The following is a 13,502-nucleotide window of genomic DNA, read 5'->3' as shown; positions in this document are numbered from 1 at the left end:
TAGTTCGAATTTGAATCGAACTAGCGGAGCGCTTAGTTCGAACTAGGTAAACCTCATTTTACGAGGACTAACGCCTAGTTCGAACTAGCTAGTTCGAACTAAGGGCTGTGTAGCCCTTTAGTTCGAACTAGTGGGAGGCTAGCCCTCCCCAGGTTTCCCTGGTGGCCACTCTGGCCAACACCAGGGAAACTCTTATGTCCCCCTCCCGGCCCCGGACCTCTTAAAGGGGCACGGGCTGGCTACGGTGCCCGTGCCAGGTGCAAGCCTGCCAGCACCCAGCTAGCAGACCCTGCACCTGGCACGGCACAGAGCCACCCACCCGATGCCCCCCAGCCCACCCCCTCTTGCCGGGACCAGGCTGGCGGCTCCCGGGAGCTTGCCCTGGACCGCAAGAGGCGGGCACCTTCCTGGGCTAGTGCGGACATCGTGGACCTCGTCCACGATCTCCGCACTAGGCACAGGAAAGTGGCCGTCTAGGGCAGGAGAGCTGCCAGCCTGGCCACCCAGGACCAGGTGTGCATGAAAATCAAGGGGGTCCACTGAGACCCCCGACACTGAGCCCTGAGCTTACAATGGCCGTACTGGGTCAGACCAAAGGTCCATCTATCCCAGTAGCCTGTCTGCCAACAGCGGCCAACCCTAGGGACCCTGGAGGGGATGGACCGAAGACAATGACCAAGCCATTTGTCTCGTGCCATCCCTCTCCAGCCTTCCACAAACTTTGGGCAGGGACACCACTCCTACCCTCTGGCTAATAGGACTCTATGGACCCAACCTCCATGACTTGATCTCACTTCCCTTTAAACTCTGTTCTAGTTGTAGCCTTCACAGCCTCCTGCAGCAAGGAGTTCCACAGGTTAACTATTTGCTTTGTCAAGAACAACAACTTTCTCTTACTAGTTTCAAGCCTGCTACCCATTCCTTTCCTTTGGTGTCCTCTAGTCCTTCTTTATGGGAACTCAGGAAGAACTTTTCTGAATGCACCCTCTCCACCCAACCCCTGCTTTTAGAGACCTCTATCCTGTCCCCCCTCCGTCTCCTCTTTTCTAAGCTGAACAGTCCCAGTCTCTGTAGCCTTTCTTCATCTGGGACCTGTTCCCAACCCCTGATCATGTTAGTTGCCCTCCCCTCTCCCAGCCTTTCTCTTCCCCTCTCCCACCTCCTTTTCCCAGTCTCCCCCAGTTTTGTTCAATAAAGACAGAGTCAATGTTGGAAGAAACGTTATCTTTATTTTGTACATCAATAAGAAGGGGGGCTAGGGAAGGGTAAGTGGAAGGAGGTGAGGGAGGAATGGGGTACGAGCCCCCAATGGGGAGGACTGGGCTGGCTCTGCGGGCTTCTGGGGGTGGAAGCTCTCCTGCAGCCCCCCAATTACTCCCTCTCCCCAGATGGCAGCCTGCGGCAAGTGCAGCCGGGCTGATGGCCGAGTGGTGTGATGTGCCCAGTGTGGGCACTCAGGGCACTCCAAGCCAGAACTTCTTTGCAAGCGGGGCACCCCTTAGAACTGTGTGTCCGGGGTGGGGGTCGGGACCCTTTAAGCGCAGCCCTCGGCTAGCCTGAGACAGCATCTCCATGCTCTAAGTCCTCCTTTTATGCCCTGCCGGCACTGCTTCCGGCCATCCTTAAGCCCTGTTCAGAGTCCACTCAATGTGGACTTACTAGTTCGAACTAGCAAAACGCTAGTTCGAACTAGTTTTTAGTTCTAGATGCGTTAGTTCGAACTAGCTTAGTTCGAATTAACTAATTCGAACTAAGTTAGTTCGAACTAGCGCTGTAGTGTAGACGTACCCTCAGAGAGAGAGAGAATATTAAATCCTGAACTGCCTCATCTCTACTTTCTTTAAGTACCCATGGATTCTGTAATTATTCATTTGGGGATGCATTATGCACATATGTTTGTTCAGATTGGTTTGACTATTAGCTTTATACCATTAAACCTCAACTGGAGTATTGTGTCCAGTTCTGGGCACCGTATTTCAGGAAAAATGTGGACAAATTGGGAGAAGGTCCAGAGGAGAGCAACAAAAATGATTAATGTTCTTGAAAGCATGACCTATGAGGGAAGAGTGAAAGAACTGGGCTTGTTTCATTTGGAAAAGAGAAGACAGAGAGGAGACATGATAGCAGTTTTCAAGTATCTAAAAGGTGGTTAAAAGGAGGAGGGAGAAAAAATGTTCTCCTTAACCACTGAAGAGAGGACAAAAAGCAATGGGCTTACATTGCAGCAAGGGAGGTTTAGGTTGGACATTAAGAAAAACTTCCTAACTGTCAAGATGGTTACTCACTGGGAAGAATTGCCTAGGGAGGTCGTGGAATCTCCTTTATTGGAGTTTTTTAAGAGCAAGTTGGAGAAACATCTGTCAGGGATGATATAGATGGTGTTTGGTCCTGCCGTGAGGGCAAGGGACTGGACTTGATGGTCTCTTAAGGTCCCTTCTAGTTCTAGCATTCTATGATTATGAAGAGTAATCATAGAATGTGTTAGCTAAGGTTATTGTTGGACAAAGCATTCAGCATTGCTCACCCTGGCTAAGAGTTAGAGCTCTGCCCTAGTCGAAAAGTCTTCTTTCCTTTGTCCTCTCCAAAAGTCCCTCTCACCTGCACTCTGTGGAGCACAGGCAGCTCTGAGAGACTGCCTCAGAGATTGTGATAATGGTATGTGTTATAATGAACAGTTATTCAGATTAGGGATGTGAAAGTGTAAATGTGTACATGGTTAACCAATAGCCAGATTAGGGATGTAAAAGTGTAAACATGATTGAACATAGCTTCCTCTCCCCCACACACTGCTGCCTCTGTATCAGAGGCAGCAATGTGGGGGAACAGGCGAGAGCCAGTATGCGTAGGGGAGCCATCCTGCCACCCTCCGCCCACAGAGGCAGCAGCATGAAGGGAAGAGGCAGGCAGCTCTGCGGGAACCACCTCCCTCACACCCTGCATGTACATGTGTAATTGCTGAAAACTTCAGCAGGTACATGTGTACCTAAATAAATGCATTTTAACATTCCTAATTTAGATCCAGGGGCAAGTGTTCCATGCTGAGTTTTCTCCCAGTTCCTTCTGTTGTGGGGGAGGGATTTTACACACCCTAACATGCTGTGCCCACAAAACTGCTTGGATCTTGAGAGGATCAGACTGAGGCTAAGGCCTTCAGTGTCGATATGCCTCCGTACTGGCTCTGCATTCCCTGTGTAGCAGCTCCAAGCAAACTAAACCCAGAAATCTAAGTGCACGGTGCATGCTGGAGGAATAAATGATAGCAGTCACAGTCCCATTGTCTGGATGGATGGATACCAAGTGCAGTCAGGTTCAGTGTGATAAGTGTCTAGTATTTTTTCTTCTCCCATGCACGGTCAGGAACTATGGAGCTGCTTGGGTGGGGGAGGGGGGAGGAAAGGAGGGCAAACTCATACAGGTGAGTTCCAGTCCCAAGCAGCAGTCCATGGGAGCAGACTCTATTGACACCACACTACATCAATGGGAGTTAATTCAGAATGGCGGCAGACAAATGGGGCAAAATCCCAGCCTCCATCTTTGTGTACAGGGAAGGATGAGTGACCCATGTCACAGCAGTCACTGAGGAGGGTTCTTTCCTTTCAGATAGGCATTAGGCCTCCATGGTTGTGGAGCCCAGTTTGGTTACCCAGTTCCAGATAACTGGGTATATGGAAGAGGCAGGCTAGTCTTAAGCAATTTTCTCTAGGTCACTGTCATGGCTCCTTCCCTACTCTGGCATGATAAATGCAGAAGTGGGGGGCAGCAAGTGTACCCCAAAACCTTATCTACCAGGCTTTGGTATAAAACTTCCCCCCAAAATCTTAAAACCCTAGGTTTTGGGAATAAAACTTCCGCTGCCACCACCCAAATATTAAGAACGAAATCAGGGGAAAGATCATTTGGAGAGTCTCACCCCTAAAATAAAAATCAGGGCACACAATTAACCAATGCCAGGTTAATAAAAAAAAGAGAAAACTTTTATTATTACTACAATATTCCTGTTGCAAGCATAATGACTAGACGGAAAGGTAACAAAATATACTCATGGAGAAACTCCATGGGCCTAGAACTTAGTTACAAAGAAAAGCCAAAACATCTTTTAAAAAGTGCACAGACATCAGATCCCATACCCAAACCATAACACAAAAAAACCTAATGGATGTATCTGCATTTTACCCTACTTACAGAAAGTGAAGAATTGTTCCTTGGAGAGAGAGAGACATGTTTGTCTCTCTCTGTAGCTACAGAGGAACTCACACAGAGACAAAGGAGGGAACAACCCAAATTCCTCTGTCCCAGTTTGAAATTCCTACCTACATTCCTATTGGCCACTCCACCTGACTAGGTGTAGTTAACCCCTTAGTCCCCAGGCTGCTGGCTAACCCTCATAATCATGACAGTCACTTACTGTGGGTATGTCTACACTACCCCGCTAGTTCGAACTAGTGGGGTAATGTATGCATACCGCACTTGCTAATGAAGCCCGGGATTTGAATTTCCCGGGCTTCATTAGCATAAGCGGGGAGCCGCCATTTTTAAATCCCCGCTGCTTCGAACCCCGTGTAGCGCGGCTACACGGGGCTCGAACTAGGTAGTTCGGACTAGGGTCCTATTCCGAACAACCGTTACTCCTCGTGAAACGAGGTGTACCGGTAGTTCGGAATAGGCACCCTAGTCCGAACTACCTAGTTCGAGCCCCGTGTAGCCGCGCTACACGGGGTTCGAAGCAGCGGGGATTTAAAAATGGCGGCTCCCCGCTTATGCTAATGAAGCCCGGGAAATTCAAATCCCGGGCTTCATTAGCAAGTGCGGTATGCATACATTACCCTCCTAGTTCGAACTAGGAGGGTAGTGTAGACATACCCTGAGTCATAGAATCATAGAATCCTAGGACTGGGGTAGCAGAAGTCAAGGAGGCTATGCACTAATCTTATCCATGTTCCCTCCTTTCCAGCAATAAGGAAGGAATGACTCTTCCTCATGCAAATTATAAAGTAACATTTTATAAGATCACCTACTTATATAACCCAGCTGGTGTATTAAAACAAAATCGGACCCAGTAACAACTGTGTTTAAATGACAAACTATTGCCAATGATTTTTAAAACAAGACGCACTTTTATTGGTATAATGAGACCTCAACAAGAGATTCCTGCTAAAATTCACATAAGCTGCAGAATTAATCTTTACATACCCCCTGTCAGAATGTAATGACGTATGTAAAAAGAAACAAAACAAAACACAAATGCAAAGGTGGAGCATATTTAATTTGAGGAAACAAATGTCTATGTCATTGCAGTTTTCAAATACATTAATAAGTCTGTACAAGACTGATCAAATACATGAAGTAGAGCTGTCCTGAGAATGACAAATCCATTTTCCATGAACTTTAAAAGTTTCAAAATTTGGTTTTGTTCTGCATTGGAACAAAAACAAAATGTTCTGAACATTTTTGTGAAAGGATATGCTGTTTCAACAGCTGTTTTTTAATTGAAAATCTGAGCTATTCCATTAGATGTGTGTGCGTCTCTCTTTGGTCAGAAGTTACCCGAGAGCCTTGGACCAAAAACACTTTGTTGACACTAATACATCTCCATAAAGTGTTTCGCAATTTCATTTAATCAAAAATGTTCCATACAACTCTGGTGTGAAAGCATTAGACAGAGGATGTGGCAACAGCAGCTGGTAAATACTGGTGTATGTTTAGAACAATCTGTAATCTTACATTAATAAGACTTTTCTTTCCTACATTGAATCTTTACTGAGTTTTATATCAGGAAATTCTCATTCCAGAATTAAAAAGCCTTTTTTACAGGTACATTGACTGGTAGTTTAGACCCAAATTAGACCTACTTTAAAATGTATTTGAAGTAATTATTTTAAAATAAGTTTTGTTTGCCAGGTACATTCCACTAATTTGTGAGTCCATGCATGGAACTGTGCAAGTCCAGCTCTGATTTACTCTGGGTCTCGGTATGACCTGCCTGGATTGTCACAAGGTGGAAGCTTGAGACTTAAAAAGCTGGTGAGGAAAGCTTTGAAATGGACATGTGCTCATGCATATGTACTCTGGCTTGAACTGCCCCCCCTCCCTTAGGTGCTCATTCATTCATTGAATGAGATGGTTAGACATGATAATATGCTTAAAACAATATTCAAAATATATATTGTTAACCAAAGCAAAAACGCTAAAGTAATGCAGAAACCAAACAACAAAAGTCCACTAGCAGTGCAAATAACATTAGACAGTCTATAGCAAATCTAGAGCAGAAATCATCACATAAGATTACACAAAAATACCTCTCCCCAAACGAAGGAAAACACTCACAAACTTTTCTCTCTGTTTTCTTGACATGACATTCAATTGTGCTAGAGTGGTGGATATGGTATACAAATGCGAGAAGTATGGGAAATAAGCAGGAAGAACTGGAAGTGCTAATAAATAAGTACAATTATGACATTGTTGGCATCACAGAAACTTGGTGGGATAATACACATGATTAGAATGTTTCTATAGAAGGGTACAGCTTGCTCAGGAAGGATAGACAGGGAAAAAAGGGAGGAGGTGTTGCCTTATACATTAAAAATGAACACACTTGGAGTAAGGTAGAGGTGGGCGTAGGAGACGGGAATTTTGAGAGTCTCTGGGTTAGAGTAAAAGGGATTAAAAACAAAGGTGATGTCATGCTAGGAGTCTACTACAGGCCACCTACCAAGGTGGAAGAAGTGGATGAGGCTTTTTTTAAACAACTAACAAAATCATCCAAAGCCCAAGATTTGGTGGTGATGGGGGACTTCAACTATCTAAATATATGTTGGGAAAATAACACTGCGGGGCACAGACTATCCAATAAGTTCTTGGACTGCATTGGAGACAACTTTTTATTTCAGAAGGTTGAAAAAGCTACTGGGGGGGGGGGGGGGGAAGCTGTTCTAGATTTGATCCTAACAAATAGGGAGGAACTGGTTGAGAATTTGAAAGTGGAAGGCAGCTTGGGTGAAAGTGATCATGAAATCATAGAGTTCACTATTCTAAGGAAGGGTAGAAGGGAGAACAGCAAAATAGAGACAATGGATTTCGGGAAGGCGGATTTTGGTAAGCTCAGAGAGCTGACAGGTAAGGTCCCATGGGAACTGAGACTGAGAGGAAAAACAACTGAGGAGAGTTGGCAGTTTTTCAAAGGGACATTGTTAAGGGCCCAAAAGCAAGCTATTCTGATGTGTCGGAAAGATAGAAAATATGGCAAAAGACCGCCTTGGCTTAACCATGAGGTCTTGAATGATCTAAAAATAAAAAAGGAGTCATATAAAAAATGGAAAGTAGGACAAATTACAAAGGATGAATATAGGCAAACAGCACAGGAATGCAGGGGCAAAATTAGAAAGGCAAAGGCACAGAATGAGCTCAAACTAGCTACGGGAATAAAGGGAAACAAGAAGACTTTTTATAAATACATTAGAAGCAAGAGAAAGACCAAGGACAGGGTAGGCCCACTGGTCAGTGAAGAGGGAGAAACAGTAACAGGAAACTTGGAAATGGCAGAGATGCTCAATGACTTCTTTGTTTCGGTCTTTACCGAGAAGTCTGTAGGAATGCCTAACATAGTGAATGCTAGTGGAAAGGGGGTAATTTTAGAAGGTAAAATAAAAAAAGAACAAGTTAAAAATCACCTAGAAAAGTTAGATGCCTGCAAGTCACCAGGGCCTGATGAAATGCATCCTAGAATACTCAAGGAGCTGATAGAGGAGGTATCTGAGCCTCTAGCTATCATCTTTGGAAAATCATGGGAGACAGGAGAGATTCCAGAGGACTGGAAAAGGGCAAATATAGTGAGTGCCCATCTATAAAAAGGAAAACAAGAACAACCCAGGAAACTACAGACCAGTTAGTTTAACTTCTGTGCCAGGGAAGATAATGGAGCAAGTAATTAAGGAAATCATCTGTAAACACTTGGAAAGTGGCAAGGTGATAGGGAACAGCCAGCATGGATTTGTAAAGAACAAATCATGTCAAACCAATCTGATAGCTTTCTTTAATAGGATAACGAGTCTTGTGGATAAGGGAGAAGCGGTGGATGTGGTATACCTAGACTTTAGTAAGTCGTTTGATACGGTCTCGCATGATATTCTTATCAATAAACTAGGTAAATACAACTTAGATGGGGCTACTATAATGTGAGTGCATAACTGGCTGGATAACCGTACTCAGAGAGTAGTTATTAATGGTTCACAATCCTGCTGGAAAGGCATAACAAGTGGGGTTCTGCAGGGGTCTGTTCTGGGACTGGCTCTGTTCAATATCTTCATCAAAGATTTAGATATTGGCATAGAAAGTAGGCTTATTAAGTTTGCAGATGATACCAAGCTGGGAGGGGTTGCGACTAATCTGGAGGATAGGGTCATAATTCAAAATGATCTGGACAAATTGGAGAAATGGTCTGAGGTAAACAGGATGAAGTTTAATAAAGACAAATGTAAAGTGCTCCACTTAGGAAGGAACAATCACTTTCACACATACAGAATGGGAAGCGACGGTCTGGGAAGGAGTACGGCAGAAAGGGATCTAGGGGTTATAGTGGACCACAAGTTAAATATGAGTCAGCAGTGTGATGCTGTTGCAAAGAAAGCAAACACGATTCTGGGATGTATTAACAGGTGTGTTGTGAGCAAGACACGAGAAGTCATTCTTCCACTCTACTCTGCGCTGTTTAGGCCTCAAGTGGAGTATTGTGTGCAGTTCTGGGCACCATATTTCAAGAAAGATGTGGAGAACTGGAGAGGGTCCAGAGAAGAGCAACGAGAATGATTAAAGGTCTAGAGAACATGACCTATGAGGGAAGGCTGAAGGAATTGGGTTTGTTTAGTTTAGAAAAGAGAAGACTGAGGGGGGACATGATAGCCATTTTCAGGTATCTAAAAGGGTGTCATAAGGAGGAGGGAGAAAACTTGTTCATCTTGGCCTCTGAGAATAGAACAAGAAGCAATGGGCTAAAACTGGAGCAAGGGAGGTTTAGGTTGGACATTAGGAAAAAGTTCCTAACTGTCAGGGTAGTCAAACACTGGAATAAATTGCCCAGGGAGGTTGTGGAATCCCCATCTCTGGAGATATTTAAGAGTAAATTAGATAAATGTCTATCAGGGATGGTCTAGACAGTATTTGGTCCTGCTATGAGGGCAGGGGACTGGACTCGATGATCTCTCGAGGTCCCTTCCAGTCCTAGTATTCTATGATTCTAAATCATCCCTTTGCAGAGCACAATTAAGAGTTTGGCTGGCCCTTTTTACAATTCAACACTTTGTCAATTGGTTTGCTGAGGAAACCCTTTTTTCCGTGTTTACTTCACATAAGCTCAGGACTGTGATGACTTTTTAAAAATGTTTCTTATCTTTTGGAAATGTCCTTTTCAGATATTCACAATTGCCCCACTTGTCTATCAGTCACTATATTTTGTACACAAGGTTGAAAGCTCAGCTTTTCCTAGTTGTCCATAGAGTAAGAGAACTTGCGATCTTAAGATTTTCTGCTCGCTCTGGTTCAAAGCAGCTGGCCATACTCTTGCACTTCTTTCAAAAACATAATCCCTACCATGCACTCTTAAAACACAGCTTCTTTTTTTTTTTCTGATGAAGCCCCATTCATGATATAAGGGCTCTACAGGATGGCATTCTCTCCAATATACTAACATCTTGGAAACATACAGGCAGTCCCCGGGTTAGGTACAAGATAGGGACTGTAGGTTTGTTGTTAAGTTGAATCTGTATGTAAGTCGGAACTGGCGAACTGGCGTCCAGATTCAGCCGCTGCTGAAACTGACCGCCAGTTCTGACTTACATACAGATTCAACTTAAGAACCCCAAGCTTCCCCAAGTCAGTTGCTGCTGAAACTGATGAGCGCTGATTCCAGGAAGCCTGGGGCAGAGCAACTCTGCTTCGGGCTTCCTGTAGTCAGCGCTGGTCAGTTTCAGCAGCGGCTGACTTGGGGACGCCTGGGGCAGAGCAGCTGGGGTGCTGCTGGGTTGCTCCAGTAGCACCGCTCCTCAGCGCTACTGGACCAACCCAGCAGCACCCCAGCTGCTCTGCCCCAGGCGTCCTGATTCAGCCACTGCTGAAACTGACCAGCAGCGGCTGAATCAGGACCTGGGGCAGAGCAGCTGGGGTGCTGCCGGGTTGGTCCAGTAGTGCCCAGAGTGGGTGCTGCAGGACCAATCCGCAGCGCCCCAGCTGCTCTGCTCCAGGGTCCAAAACAAAAGCCTGGTCTGCTGGGGGGGGGGGGGCACACTATCCGCGCCTCCCCCCCAGCAGACCAGGGACACGGGGAGCAGAGCAGCAGCGGCAGCGGGGTGCCGCGCCTCTGAGGCTTTGCTCTGGCAAAGTCTCAGAGGTGCGGGACCCCCCCCACCCCCCGCGGCTGCGGCTTCAGTCCCGGTGCCTGTGGTCTGCTGGGGACCGTCCCCAGCAGACCACAGGCACCGGGACTCAAGCGGCAGCAGCGGGTGGGTTCCCGCGCTTCTGAGGCTTTGCCAGAGCAAAGCCTCAGAAGCGCGGGGAACCGCCGCTGCTGCCGCTTGAGACCCGGTGCCTGTGGTCTGCTGGGAACGGTCCCCAGTCCCCAGCAGACCACAGGCACTGGGTCTCAAGCGGCAGCAGCAGCAGTTCCCGCGCTTCTGAGGCTTTGCTCTGGCAAAGCCTCAGAAGTGCGGGAACCCGCCCGGTGCCCCTGGTCTGCTGGAGATGGTCTCCAGCAGACCAGGGGCACCGGAGCAGCTTATGAACGGGGCTTTCTCGCCCCGCAGCTCGCAGGTAGCAATCCGCTACCTCGACCTCCGGGGCGAGAAAGCCCCATTCGTAAGTGCGGATCCGACATAAGTCGGATCCGCGTAAGTCGGGGACTGCCTGTACTGTATTTTTTGCTTATCATTTTGTACACTGCTATATAGACATATTGATTTATTTCCCTCTTTGTGTTTCATACCTGAGGTTAAACTATTTGGCTACGTCTACACGGGCATGATTTTCCAAAAATGCTTTTAACGGAAAAGTTTTCCGTTAAAAGCATTTTTGGAAAAGCACGTCTAGATTGGCAGGATGCTTTTCCTCAAAAGCACTTTTTGTGGAAAAGAGTCCGTGGCCAATCTAGACGCAGTTTTCCGCAAAAAAGCCCCAATCGCCATTTTCGCGATTTGCGCAAATGGGCTTTTCCCCAAACGGGAACAGCACAGTATTTCCGCAAGAACACTGATGATCTTACATGAGATCATCAGTGTTCTTGCAGAAATTCAATGGCCAGTGTAGATAGATTTTGCGGAAAAACTTGCCAGTCTAGACACAGCCTTTTAGTACATTTTTATTTAAAGGGATATTGACACATGGTTTAAGCTCAACATTTACAACTTTTTCAAAAAACTGAATGGCTTAAATTTTCAAAAGTGACAGTGAATTTTGCACCGAGGGGTAGCCGTATTAGTCTGTATCTGCAACAACAATGAAGGGTCCAGTGGAACCTTAAAGACTAACAGATTTATTTGGGCATAAAAATACTAACAGATGTGAATTTAGGAACCTCCATTTTTTGGAGGGGGCACCCAGCTTGACACACCTTAAAGGTAGTAATGCCTAGTGAATAGGCTTCTTGTCCTGGCTTAGCCACTGGTCTAGGATATGACTTTGATCAGTCTTTGTCTGTGCCTTGGTTTCCCAAACTGTACAATGGGGATAATGATATTGCCCTTGTTTTGTAAAGTGCTTTGAGATCAACTGGTGACAAGTGCATTGAGGAGGCAGGTATTATTATTTGATGATGATGATGATGATGATGAAGGGGCCCAGATTTTTAAAGGTGCTTAGCATGGTAATTTGAGAGGAAGATGAGTATCTAATCCTAGTCAGCTTTGAAAATCTCAACAAAGATCTTTGCCCCAAAGGGCTTATGATCCAGCACAGATAATAATGATGGAGCTCTGTTGTTAATTAGCTGTATTGTGTCAGTAACTCACACATACTGTTTGTTTTGTTTATTAAAACTGAATGGTAAATTACAGTGTATTATAATGTGAGCTTGGCTAGCGATTTGTGATATCAGGCAAGAGACAGAGACAGGAGTGGATGATATGTGGGGGAACACTTGACTAAAAAATAATATACTCTGCCATACTAGTTTGTCAGTCATAACTTGTAACAATTGGGTTGTTTCATTTTAATTTTGAAGCACATGTTGCCAATTAGGTTTACAGAGACAGTTTCTAACTTAGGATACAGAATAGCAAACCTTTTAAGTTACATGATTAATTTGTAATGCAACTTATTATTACACCTAGGTGTAATAATACTAATACTAATAATAGTCATTCCATGCCTCTGATGAAGAGGCTTCCTGTCCACCTGGCCTTTGGGAGCCAAGTTCACAACAGTGACCAGAACGGTCACAGTGGGGTATTGTGGGACAGCTTTTGGAGGCCAGTACCAGTTGCTGTAATCTACATAGTGTCTATGCTGACACTGCATCAATCTAACTACTTAGAGTGTGACTACACCACTCCAAGAGGTGATGGTAAGTCAACACAGCAGAGCATTTACGAGAGCAAATTTTAAGTGTACACACATTCGCAGCTCGATTGATGTAAGCTGCTTTGCATCAATCTAATTGTGTAGAGTAAACGAGGCCTAGAAATTATGCAGCGCTGGAATTGCTGAAGCAATCGTTTCTTTATATCTGCTATGGGAGTGCAAGTTGAAAGGGAGCATCTTTAAGCCTTTAAAAGCAAGCACCATGTTCTGTACATAGAGATTTGATCAGTTACAATCCCCAGGAGACTCTTCTGAAAGTCATGAGACACAGGAATTCCAGAAAAGGCAATGCCATTTGGGCTCTACAGAGAGAAGGAAGCTGTATTGCACACCGTGGGAAATGATGGCATTTAATAACCAGTGTCTACTGCAGAAGATTAGTATCTGGGGTATGAGAAAACCCCAGAACCAACTTTCCAGCTTCAATTTGTTTCCAAATCCTTGGTATATATGAGAAATATTAATGCTAACAGCTAATAACTAGACATAGCAGCTGATGTGTGGCCCAGGGTAACACAGGCTGGTGTTTAATTTGTCTTATGACCCTTTGGGTCAGGAAAAATGTTTAAATTGTTCTTGGTTAAAATGCTTTCTACAGTAGGTGCACCATCATCTGTAATCTGATACCTTCCTCGGCATGCTCAATAAATGGCAGATTACCAAAGACAGGCTCACCAAGACTATGGAGAAACCTTGCCCCCACTTCTGCTCCCCATCACCCTGAACTCCCTTCTGTGGCCTTATCCCTCAAGCCCACCCCATTCCTTGCCTCTTAACCACAGCGTCCTTCTCGCTAGGGTGCCCTCAGCAGTCAGCCACATCACCTACCCACAAGGCCTTGCTTTTGTATTAAGAATCTATCATGAGGCAGCTGCACTAGACTCAATCATGTAAGGAAGGAGAGAGGCTGCCGTGAACCCGAACCTTCTGCTGATACTGAA

The sequence above is a fragment of the Pelodiscus sinensis genome, chromosome 2, assembly GCF_049634645.1.
Source record: "Pelodiscus sinensis isolate JC-2024 chromosome 2, ASM4963464v1, whole genome shotgun sequence".
Lineage (NCBI taxonomy): Eukaryota > Metazoa > Chordata > Testudines > Trionychidae > Pelodiscus > Pelodiscus sinensis.
This window is presented reverse-complemented; position numbering follows the sequence as displayed.